Genomic DNA, 12,045 nt, shown 5'->3' with positions numbered 1-12,045 from the left:
AAGACTGGAATACGTTTGGAAGGAAGAATGGGCAAAGATACCTCAAACATACATCGAAAGACTCGTTGCTACACAAAGTTTTCCAAGCTGCTTGATATTTCCAAGGGGGCAGTACAATTTAACGCTGTCAGGGTGCCAACAACTTTTGAAGACGTCGTTTTTTTGTTTCTGTATTTGAAAGTGTAAATGGAGGAATAAGATCTAACTTTTGCAACATATTAAACGAATGCTGATCTGCTTTTGACACCTTTTGAAGATTCGTCCATCTGTCTTGGCTTCTTTATGTACATTATACACATGTTTTACCTGGGGTGCCCAAACCTTTGAACCCACTATAATATGTATTTATTATTGGAAGAAACAAGGATGAGCCGACGAGAGCATGCCACAGGAGTAGACCATGGCTAGCAACTGTATGTGGAAGGAGGGAAGGAAGAGTTAACCTGGAGCGTAGAAACAAGCTAGCTAGCTGGATATGGAGGAAACAATTATCCTGGAGCTAGAAACTAAGCTGCTAGCTATCTGTCTGTAACGTTAATCAGATACTGGGTACTGTAGGCTCTTATGTAATCGTACCCTATCAAAACACATATGTTATGTACAGGGTACATTTACAGGGTTCAAATGACACAGTGGTGGTGTTTGATTATTCCTGATCCAAATTGCTCTGTTTTCCTTTCTGGCTGTTGTTGTGTATGGGGATATTTTTGCAAACGATCTCTGTCCACTGGAAAATCATGGCTTTTCTCAAAACGGTTTATTTAAAACAATTATACTTATCAAACAGAGAATTAGAAAGAAGGCCTGCCTTTAATAGAACTTCAATAAAATCCAGGTAACTTCTGCAGTTCAGGGAAAAAAGGCCAAGGCTTTTATTTGAGGAATTATGGCCTTGTGATGAATAGACAGATTTAGGTGTACTCAATTTCCCCTGCTCTCAGTTATTCTGCTAAAATACAACAAACTGCTTGTATAAATTTTAATGGAAGGAACATTTCCAACACTCTTTTATTAAACAATGATATTGTATGATTAAACTTTTTAAATGCAGTTTTCTACTGATGACTTTCTATCAACCAATCTACATGAAACAAATAGTTTTTATGGCTTATGGGAGGATCAACAGAAGAATATCCTGCGCCCGCCGTAGGGAGAAGTCTAGTGAATAACCCCCACGCCCCCCCCCCCCCCCCCTTCTCTATATAACTTTGAAATTTCAAATCTTCCACCTGCCAAAAATGATATTGATTGGGACAGTCTTTCTTAAGTGTTTCAGAAACTCAAAGTACACATTAATGCTGCACTCTATTTTGAAACTCCCCCAGAGAATAACACTATCAGCATAGTAAATCTGATCAGCCTGTGATCTTTGGAACTGGACAACTTGCTCCTCTGCCACTTCCTTTCTCTCACATAGCCCCTCCTCCCACTAATACCTAGTTTATTGCATAGCAAACACTCTGGGGCCTTGTGGCTTTGTAATCATAGCTTGTCCTACATCAGATGAAGTATGGAAATATCATTACTTCTCAGATGAAGAGATACAACAAACAGCTGCGTCTTTGCTTTCCTCTCTGGGCTGGAGCTCATTATACAGTAACACTGGAAGAATTTTACTGAGTCTAAATACATGTAAAACTTTTTCAGTATTTGGTTACCTTGGCCAGATTTTTTAAGTACAAATAGTAGGGGTTTATTAGGTTTGAAAAAAAGGTCTTTTAAAATGAATCATTTTTCCCAGCTCATCTGAAGTTACCTGTCGGGTTGACTTTTTCCTCACAACTTTTTTGAGGTGTGAATTTGAGAAGCACAGTGTACAGAGACGTTGAATAGACTGTACATATTATCTTTGACATTGACCCTGAGCAGTTGTGAGTCTTAAGCACCACTCTCCACAGTACATTTCAGACATGGAATACAAGAAACTCACTGAACCTCATCTCCACCTGAGACATCAAACCCATTGGGGTTGCTTAATAGCGAATTCATTGCTTTAATTAAATAATACTAATTAATGTATTTGTTGCACTTACATTTAAACAAATCTCAAAGTGCTACGGTAAGATCATAAAGAAGGTAAAAACATCTGTGTAAATATCTATAGTGGTGAACAACATTTTTGTGCAGGTTACAACCTCAGTAAGTTTCGGCTCAAAAAGAAAAGTTTTTAGTCCTTTTTTAAAAGTCTCAAAAGTCTGTTGATCCCTTAGATAGTCAAGGGAGGCGATTCCAGGTCCGAGGAGGTGGCGAGCAGAATGAACGATCACCCTGGTGCTGAGCTTGTCTGGGGTAGGAGGCGGTTGGAGTTGTTTGAGCAGAGGGATCGTGTTGCAGTGTAGGGGATGGGTAGTTCTTTCAGGTAGGGGGCGCATTTCCATAGATGCACTGGTGGGTGAGAATTGAGACCTTGTATTCAATCCTAGCAGAAAACGGGAAGCCAGTGAAGTGTTGGAGAAGGGTGTGATGTGGTCATACTTTCCACTCTCATCAGGATCCTTGCAGACTCTGTTAGGGATCCCGATGAATGCGCGTTACAGTAATTCAGTCTCGCGGAGACCAGGCGTGGCCCAGTTTTTCAGCATAGCTAAGGTGAGAAAACGGAGTTTTGCAATATTCTGAGATGATAGAAGGAGATCTTGCTGAGGTTTTCGATATGGGGCTTCAAAGGTGAGTTGTGGATCAAATTTTACCACAGATTGGTTGACTGTTGTGGAGAGGGGATTGTCTTGACCAGAGATAGTTACACCGTGTTATGGAGGATGACTGGACTGGATTGAGGTCCCAACAAGATTGCCTCGGTTTTGGAGCTGTTTTTACTGGAGAGAAATTGTGTTTCATCCACACCTTTATCTCCTCCAGACAGGTGTGAATGTTGAAGACGATTGTGGTAGGTGCAGTGAGTTTTGTGAATCATATTTTCACGTCACAGTTGTGTGTCATCGCATAACAGTGAAATAGACCCATGCCCTGCTGACGTGGGCCGGGGAGGAGTAATTTAAGGAAGAGGAGGGGCCAAGGACTGACCCCTGGGACCCACAGGTGATCAAACTGATCTCATAGAAATGGCGTATATATGGCACGCCAATTTGTATGCCTTTATTGACTTGTTATTAAGACGCATTCTCGTGTTTTAATTCAATTCATAGTATTAGTCCATAACAAGAGTTATTTGAGACACTTTACAGATAGAGTAGGTCTAGACCACACTCTATATTTACAAGGACCCAACAGTTCCAGTGGTTCCCTCCGAGCAAGAAGGTAGGCGTTGTCTGACGGCCGGTTGGGGGTGAGACGAAGAGTGGCAATAACAGTCACAGTAAAAGAATATGGAACAGTGACCTAAAAATAGTTTGTAATAGTTTCATGGCATGGCGGCACTGCAAGGCATTACAAGGCACAAGCAGAGCGTAGCAGGACGTGTGCCAGAACCACGGCGACAGCTGCAAACATATTTTGAGCCCCCCCTTGATCCAAGAAACATGCTGGGGAAAAAGAACATAAGGACTGGGGAATGACTCCAGAGCTAGGTTAGTACAACATTCTGGACATGGTGCACACAAATGAAAGAAAAGGAGAAGAGCTCATGTGTCGAAGCAGTCTAAAACTCTACAGCATAACTAAGAGAGACAGGTACAGAGGAGCCTGGCGGGCTAGAACTCTCCCCCGCCAGAACCGCTCTATGTAGAAAATCACTGAAAAAAACTGACTTTCTCAAAGATCTTGGGGAGAAAGGGAAGATTAGATATAGGTCTGTAGTTGGCTAGCCTCAGGGTCAAGGGAGGTTTTTTCAGAGAGGTTTTATACAGCTACTTTAATGACTGCGGTACTAACCTGTTAATAGAGACATATTGATTATATCTGATAATTGAGAGTCTCTTTAAGCACTCGTTGGAATGGTGTCTAAGAGACAGGGAGATGGCTTAGCTGAAAAGACCTTTGACATTAATTGTTGAAGGTCTATAGGACAGAACAATCTAAGTATATGTCAGGTCTTGTTCTTTTTAGTGCTACTGCGTTTAAAGATGGACGTTAGAGTTGAATTTTATCTCTAATTCTTATAATTCCATCGTTAAAGAAGCTCATAAAATCGCCACTACTCAGTCATAGGATGATGGCTCATAGAGCTGTGCACTATCTGTCAGACTGGCTACAATGCTGAAAAGAAACCTTGGGTTGTTCTTATTTTCTTCTATTGGGATGAGTAATATTCTGATCTGGCATTCTGAGGGCCTTCCTAATGGTTTTCAGACTGTCATGCCAATTTAAAACGAGATTCTTCCAGTTTTGTGGGGGTCATTACTTTCAAGTTTTCGCGAGATTTTGTTTTAATTTGCGAGTTCGGGAGTTATACCAAGGTGCTAGTTTCCTGTCTTCATTATCTTATTTTCAAGTGGAGCACAGAGTCTAAAGACATCTGTAGGTAGGTCCTTGCACCATCTACAAATTTATCAGTTGGGGGACTAAAGTAACATAAAGTCTCTGTTATATTAAGTACAAGTAAATTAAATACTGTTAAATTTAGTTATAGCACTGTCAGATAGCATCTAGTGTAGAAGCTTTTCTTTACTTTATTATAGTTGGTAGTAAGAATTCAAAATTTATAGAGAATGGCTGATAATGAAGGATTCAGCGAAATACTAATACATCTCAGTTTCGATGACATATGCCAGCACAAGGTCGAGGGTTGACTGAAAACAATTGAATCCAGTAGGGAGTTAAAATGTATCTAAGGCTATTGTTGTCAACATCCACATGGATATTAAAATCACACTACATAACTACTTTGTCTGATTTTAGGGCTACGCCTGATTAAAACTCTAAGAATTCAGATAAAATTCAGAATACGGACTGGGAGCTCGGTAAATAACAACAAATATAATTGGCTGTAATGTTTTCCATGATGGATTTTAAAGATTAAGACAAGGCTTTAAAACGAGTTATAATTTAGTTTATAAGGCCTGAGCCTCTAGGAATTAGAGTATTATTCTGACTGGGAGGAGTGGCTTCATTTAGACTAACTATTCTCATGGCCCAGCCATGTTCAGTAAGACACAATAGATCAATTTGATTATCTGATATCAGATAATTTACTAGTACTGCTTTAGAAGACAAGATCTAATATTTAATAGTTTTACATCTAATTTTCCTGTTCTTTCTAAAATTCCTATTCATTGGAGTGGTAGTTTTAATTCCAATTAGGTTGTTAAGTATAGTCCCTCTTTTAATTTAGCCAATCGAGGGACAGACTTTGTCATGATTGTCTGGTAATGGAACCCAGAACCGACCGGACAAGGTAAGTTGGAATAACAAGGTGAGTAATTATTTGTAGTAAGAATATGGAAGCGGATAGATCTTTAAGTTTCAACTTTTTAAGTTTTTACATCAATGAACGCTGGTGCAAAAATTTTATTGTGGAGCATCAGTATGCACCAAGGACATGATCTGCTCTCTGTATCGATGCTATTTACCACGGAATTCCACAGATTTTTGTAACTGTTGTGTATATTCATCCAAAGGCGAATGAGAGCTCTGCCGCAGAATTGATCCTGCAGACTGTACAGAAGTTACAGTCACTGTCTCGTGACGCCCCCAATGTAATCCTGGGATTTTAATCATTGCTCACTTAAAACTTTAAAATGCTTTTATATATATCTCTTGCCCTACCAGAAATGGCAGACACTTGATCAATTTATGGTTCAATTAAAGGGCCTATAAATCCATACCGCTCCCTCCATAGGTACAGCAGACCAAATTGTGTACATCTTATTCCTGCAAATCGCACTGTTAACAGAGGGGAAAGTTCTCACCAAAGGGTGAAGCTCTGGTCTAAGGATACTGTACAAGAACTGCAAGGCTGCCTAGACTGTCAGTGTGGGAGGAGTTCTTACATCATCTAGGGCCTGGATGAGCTCAAAAAGTTTGTTAGTTCCTGGATCTCATACTGTGAAGATACTGTAATTCCGGATAGAGAGGTAAAGATTTCCCTAACAGTAAACCCTGGGTGAGCAACATCTTAAAATTCGTTAAATAAGAAAAACATGCTTTTACAGGGCAGTGTCACTGAACTAACTCTATACAAAAAGAGATTAAACGGGAATCAAAAGGGCAAACTGGGTCAGAGATAGAGTAAAAAAAACTAAGGTAACAATAATTTGGGCTCAGCCTGGGACAGTGTCAATAATATTGTTGGACTTTGGACAAAGCAAGGAAAAAGACATTTTGAAGGTTTTACGGCAGACTCTGTACTTGCACAGGAGTTTAACAAGTTTTATTCTAGGTTTGATGTCCATGATTATAGTAAAGAAACAGGTGAAGTAAGGGACAATCTAATTAACTCTGGTCTTTTTACTCCTTTTATTTCTGAACTCAACGTTGTGAACACTTTTAAGCATAGCAAATCTTGTACTAGCCCTGGACCGACAACATTTGCAGCCGCATACTGACACACTATGTGGATCAATTAGGCTTCATTTTTTATCATATTTTTAACCTGTCTTTGTGCCAACATAGAGTCCCAAACGTATGTATATAGACCTGTGGCTCTAACTTCATTAGTTATGAAGTCCTTTGAAAAACTGATAAAGAAAGAACTGCTGGGTAGGAGTGAACACCGCCTCGACCCCCTGCGTTTTACATACAGAGCCAACAGGGGGGTGCAGGATGCTACCAACCTCTGCTTAACCTCATATACAAGCATTAGAGGGTAACATAAACCATGTCAACTGCTTTTTGTGGATTTTTCATCTGCCTTCAATACCATCCAGCCCCATTTATTGGTGCAGAACGCTCATAGAAAATTTGGTTGGACTGCAACCTGGTAGGATGGATTTTGGACTTTCTCACTAACAGGACACAGAGAGTGAGAGAAATGGACGTCTTTCTGGAATATCAGTGACATCAACTGGCTCCCCTCAAGCTGTGTTCTCTCTCCTCTTTATACATTATGTTACACTAACCGACGCCCAGTCAACTGACCAATAACTACATTGAAAGTTCGCAGATGCACAATGAAACATCTCACGGCCCTGTACTACCCTATTTTTAAACTGGTGCAAATAAGCCTTTTTAGACTTAAATGTTACAAAGACAAAGACATGTGCATTGATTTTAGACGTCACCATCCAACTCCTGAAAACTCCTGTTGAATCAAACAAGTATCTGGGAATCACATTGATAAGTGACCTTTGAACGGAACATAGACATGCTGAGTAAAAAAAGTCACAGCGTCTCTTCTGTCTGAGAAAGCTAGCTAGTTTCAAGTGGACAGATCCCTGATGACTTTGTTTTACAAATCTTCTTTACCTTTCATGCATTTGCTGGTATGCTTCTCTGAATTCAAAACGGAAAAAACCATTGCAATGGTAATTAAAGTTAGCAGCAAAATCATTGGGATTCAGCAGATGACAACAACGGATCTTACAAACACATTTGCTTAATAGGCAGAATCCATTATGTTCGTATAGTCCCACCCCCTGAATGCAAAATTAAGATGCTGCCTCTGGTTCCCGTTTCAGTCACGCACAGCCAAAACAAATAGGTATAAATTCTCCTTCGTACCCGCTGCTATTTCTCTGCTAACTCTGGAAAGATAGGTACGTCTGCACAAGGTATACTGGGACTTAGACTTTTAATGTGTGGTTTTTATTTCCCCATTGGTCTGTATTTTTAATTGATTTGTCGTCTTTGTCATGTACTGTATGTCAATGCTTTGCTACTGCAACGAAATGATCGCCCCTCAGGGACAAATAAAGGTCTTGAACTTGAACTTGAAAAGACTTTCAAAAACTTGAGGTAAGTACAAGAGCTCAACATACTGGTTAAGCTAACGATCTGCCAGGGAACGCTGCCTGGTCACGGCTTATATGGTGCAGAGGTGATAGTCACTGGGTGTGCAGATAGCAGCAGTGTCCGCATTAGCCAATCAGCAGGGAGTGTTCAGAACTCGACAAACAGACTTCAGGTTAGAGCAAAAGGAAACACAGGCAAAACAGGCTCAACATGCTGGGCCATGGACAGAGAGGCGGGCTAGTACAAGATTTGCTATGCTTAAAAGTGTTCCACACGTTGAGTTCAGAAATAAGGAGTAAAAAGACCAGAGTTAATTAGATTGTCCCTTACTTCACCTGTTTCTTTACTATATGTAGATTTATTATTATTGCTTGACAAAAGTTGGTCTTCTCTATTTACCCATAGCTGGGCTATTTATTTACCCATAACTGGGACAGTGGTTGACGGGCAGCAGGGCGTTTCTACTCACCGGCCTGCATGCCACGTCTCTGGGGCCACTGCGCTCCAAATCCTGTACAACTTACCTGGAACCACAAGGACCATTTACCTGTGGGCCACGGGGAGGCGTGTACGAGGTCTTGGCAGTGTAGAGTAAGGTGACCAGATTTCTCAACAAAATCCGGGACTTTTTAGCTCAGAAGCGTATTTACCTCCAAACAAGTTATGTTTTTATTTTTGTAAACTTAAAACGGGACACTAACCTAGAGCTGTTCTTATTAGGGGCTGAGCCCCCCCCCCCCCAAGGATGATCCTAGACCCACCCCTGCTGCTACTTCCTACTCCACTCCACTATACCTCAAATAGAAAGTCCTAAATATTTCAAGATAAAAATCCCCTTATACTTCAAGATAAAAGTCCTATATTTCAAGATAGAACTGTCTCATATTTCATAATGTTGTAATGTTTGCGGAACTACTGACCTTTTGCTTTACTGCTCAAGCGTGTTTCTGCAACAGCTCCTGAGAATCATCCATCCATCTCATCCATCCATCTTCGACGCTTATCCGGTGTCGGGTCGCGGGGGCAGCAGCTCCAGTAGGGGGCCCCAAACTTCCCTTTCCCGAGCCACATCAACCAGCTCGACTGGGGGATCCCGAGGCGTTCCCAGCCAGGTTGAGATAAATCTTCCACCTAGTCCATGTCTTCCCCGGGCCTCCTCCCAGCTGGACGTGCCTGGAACACTCCCTAGGGAGGCGCCCAGGAGGCATCCTTACCAGATGCCCGACCCCCTCAACTGGCTCCTTTCGACGCGAAGGAGCAGCGGCTTCTACTCCGAGCTCCTCTCGGATGACGTGCTTCTCACCCTATCTCTAGGGAGACGCCCCACCCTCCTGAGGAAACCCTTTTGGCCGCTTGTACCCGGGATCTTGTTCTTTCGGTCATGACCCAGCCTTCATGACCATAGGTGAGGGTAGGAACGAAAATTGCCCGGTAAGATCGAGAGCTTTGCCTTCTGGCTCAGCTCTCTTTTCGTCACAACGGTGCGATAAACAGAATGTAATACCGCACCAGCTGCTCCGATTCTCCGACCAATCTCACTCTCCATAGTCCCCTCACTCCGAACAAGACCCCAAGGTACTTAAACTCCTTCACTTGGGGTAAGGACTCACTCCCTACCCAGAAAAAGCACTCCATCGGTTTCTGCTGAGAACCATGGCCTCAGATTTAGAGGTGCTGATCTTCATCCCAGCCCTTCACACTCGGCTCGCGAACCGATCCAGAGAATGCTGAAGGTCACAGACCATACGCCATCAGGACCACATCATCTGCAAAAAGCAGCGATGAGATCCTAAGCCCACCGAACTGCAACCCCTCCCCGCCCGACACGCCTCGATATCCTGTCCATAAATATTATAAACAGGATTGGTGACAAGCGCAGCCCTGGCGGAGGCCAACCCTCACCTGGAACGATCCGCCTCACTGGCCGAGAACCCGGACACAGCTCTCGCTTTGGTCATACAGAGATTGGATGGCCCTAAGAGGCCCCCTCACTCCATATCCCGCAGCACCTCCCACAGTTTCTCCCGGGGACCCGGTCATACGCCTTCTCCAGACCACAAAACACATAGTAGCTGGTTGGGCATACTCCCAGCTCCCCCAGTCCTTGCGAGAGTAAAGATCTGGTCCGTTGTTCCCCGACCAGGACGGAATCCGCATTGTTCCTCTTCAATCAGAGGTTCGACTATCGGCCGAACCCTCCTTTTCCAGCACCTTGGAGTAGACTTTACCAGGGAGGCTGAGAATGTGATACCCCTGTAATTGGCACACACCCTCTGGTCCCCCTTTTTGAAGAGGGAACCACCACCCAGCTGTCCACGCCTTCGGCACTGTCCAGACTTCCACGCAGTTGAAGAGGCGTGTCAACCACGACAGCCCCTCCACACCCAGAACCTTCAGCATTTCTGGACGGATCTCATCAATCCCTGGGGCTTTGCCGCTGTGGAGTTGTTTTGACTACCTCAGCGACCTCCACCGGGAAATTGACGATAATCCCCCATCATCCTCCACTCTGCCTCCACCACAGAGGACGTGTCAGCTGGATTTAGAGTTCCTCAAGGTGCTCCTTCCACCGCTCTATACCTCCCCAGTTGAGTCAACACGTCCTATCCTTACTGTATACAGCTTGGATAGTCCCCGCTTCCCCTCCTGAGGTAGCAACATGATCTTAGAATCAGATACAACAAAAACTAACTGAGGACAATCTTTCCTTTGACAGTGATGCAGTATTAAACGAGATCGCTGCAATGTAAGTTAATAGGATAATTGTCCAGCTTGTATAATTTACGTTCATAAAATTGCTTGTTTAGCTGCTAACAGACTCAGATTAATACCTAAGTGTCGCACATATATGGAGTTTCTAAGGAGGTCGACCTTTCTGTTAAAGATTAAGATCCTTTTAAACATAAAGTCCGAGAATTGCGTTCGCTAAACCACCAGACTCCATGTAAATAATCAGTTGATTTAGCATCGTAACACACGCTTCTAAAACATCTCTGAGCACCGCTGGCTCTGCCGTTCGGGCCTGCGTGTGTTGGGTGTGCGATTATCGGCTACGTTTTTTCGTATCTTTCTTTCTTTCATTCCAATTTCGGGTCTTTCAGTCACAGTGAAAACCGGGGACATTTACAGGGACAGATCCAGCCGGGGACAGGTGGCCAAAATCGGGGACAGTCCCCGGGAACCGGGGACTGTCCCCGGGAACCGGGGACGTCTGGTCACCCTAGTGTAGAGGCTATGTACCGGTGGAGGAGGCTTACACACTCGGCTCCTCTTTCTGCCCCTGAAAACAAAGGGCTGTCCGGTGGCAGTACTGGAAGCAGAGAGTGCGAGCAGAAGCAGATGAGCATGTAGCATGCAGCATGCACTGCTGCAAGCTCTACTACTCCAACTCTACTGCACTGACGCATCACACACCCTCGAGCAAACACACGACACACACACACACACACACACCACAGAACACACACACACACACACCCACCACACACACAAACACACCCAAACAGCACGAGACAGACACACACACACACACACCAACAACACTGACAGACAGACAGACACACACACACACCACACACACCCCACATACACACTTAGACCACACAGACAAAACACAAACCATCCATACAGACACCACATCACACACACACACACACTCACACACACTTAGACACACACAGAGACACAAGACAGACACACACACACACACGCAAACACACAGGCATACACACACATACACACAGACACACACAGAGACACAAGACAGACACACACACACACAAACACACAGACACACAAACACATACACACAGACACACACACATACAAACAACACGAGACAGACACACAAACACACACAAACATACACACACAAACACAAAAACACAAACACAAACACACAGACACGAGACAGACAGACACACACACACACACACACACAAACAGCCCAAGACACACACACACACACACACACACACACACACACACACACACACACACACACACACACACACACACACACACACACACACACACACACACTACAAGTACAAATACATTTACCTTTCCTCAGCCAGACAGAAGCTTTCTGTACCACTTCTTCTTCTTCTGCTTTTTCATTAACTGGCTCTGAAGATGTTCCAGCTGGGACCTCAGGGTGCTCTCTGTCCTTTCCCACTCCTGCTTCTTTTCCTGCTGAGTCAGCTTCAGGCTTTCTGTGGCCTGAAGGGGGGTTGACCTGTCCTCCTTCCACTCGTT

General features: G+C 43.5%; 1 long non-coding RNA gene across 1 annotated transcript in view; it reads left to right on the top strand.

Annotated features, from left to right (window-relative positions):
* LOC116706193 (uncharacterized) overlaps window positions 1-11,098 on the top strand; it is a 14,767-nt gene extending 3,669 nt beyond the window's left edge. The window contains exons 2-3 of the long non-coding RNA XR_004336166.1: window positions 3,778-3,781; window positions 11,018-11,098. This is a non-coding gene — a long non-coding RNA (uncharacterized LOC116706193). The remainder of the gene's footprint in view (window positions 1-3,777; window positions 3,782-11,017) is intronic.
* Window positions 11,099-12,045: the final 947 nt, after the last annotated feature.

Source organism: Etheostoma spectabile, chromosome 18, assembly GCF_008692095.1.
Source record: "Etheostoma spectabile isolate EspeVRDwgs_2016 chromosome 18, UIUC_Espe_1.0, whole genome shotgun sequence".
Taxonomy (NCBI): Eukaryota; Metazoa; Chordata; class Actinopteri; order Perciformes; family Percidae; genus Etheostoma; species Etheostoma spectabile.
This window is presented reverse-complemented; position numbering and strand designations above follow the sequence as displayed.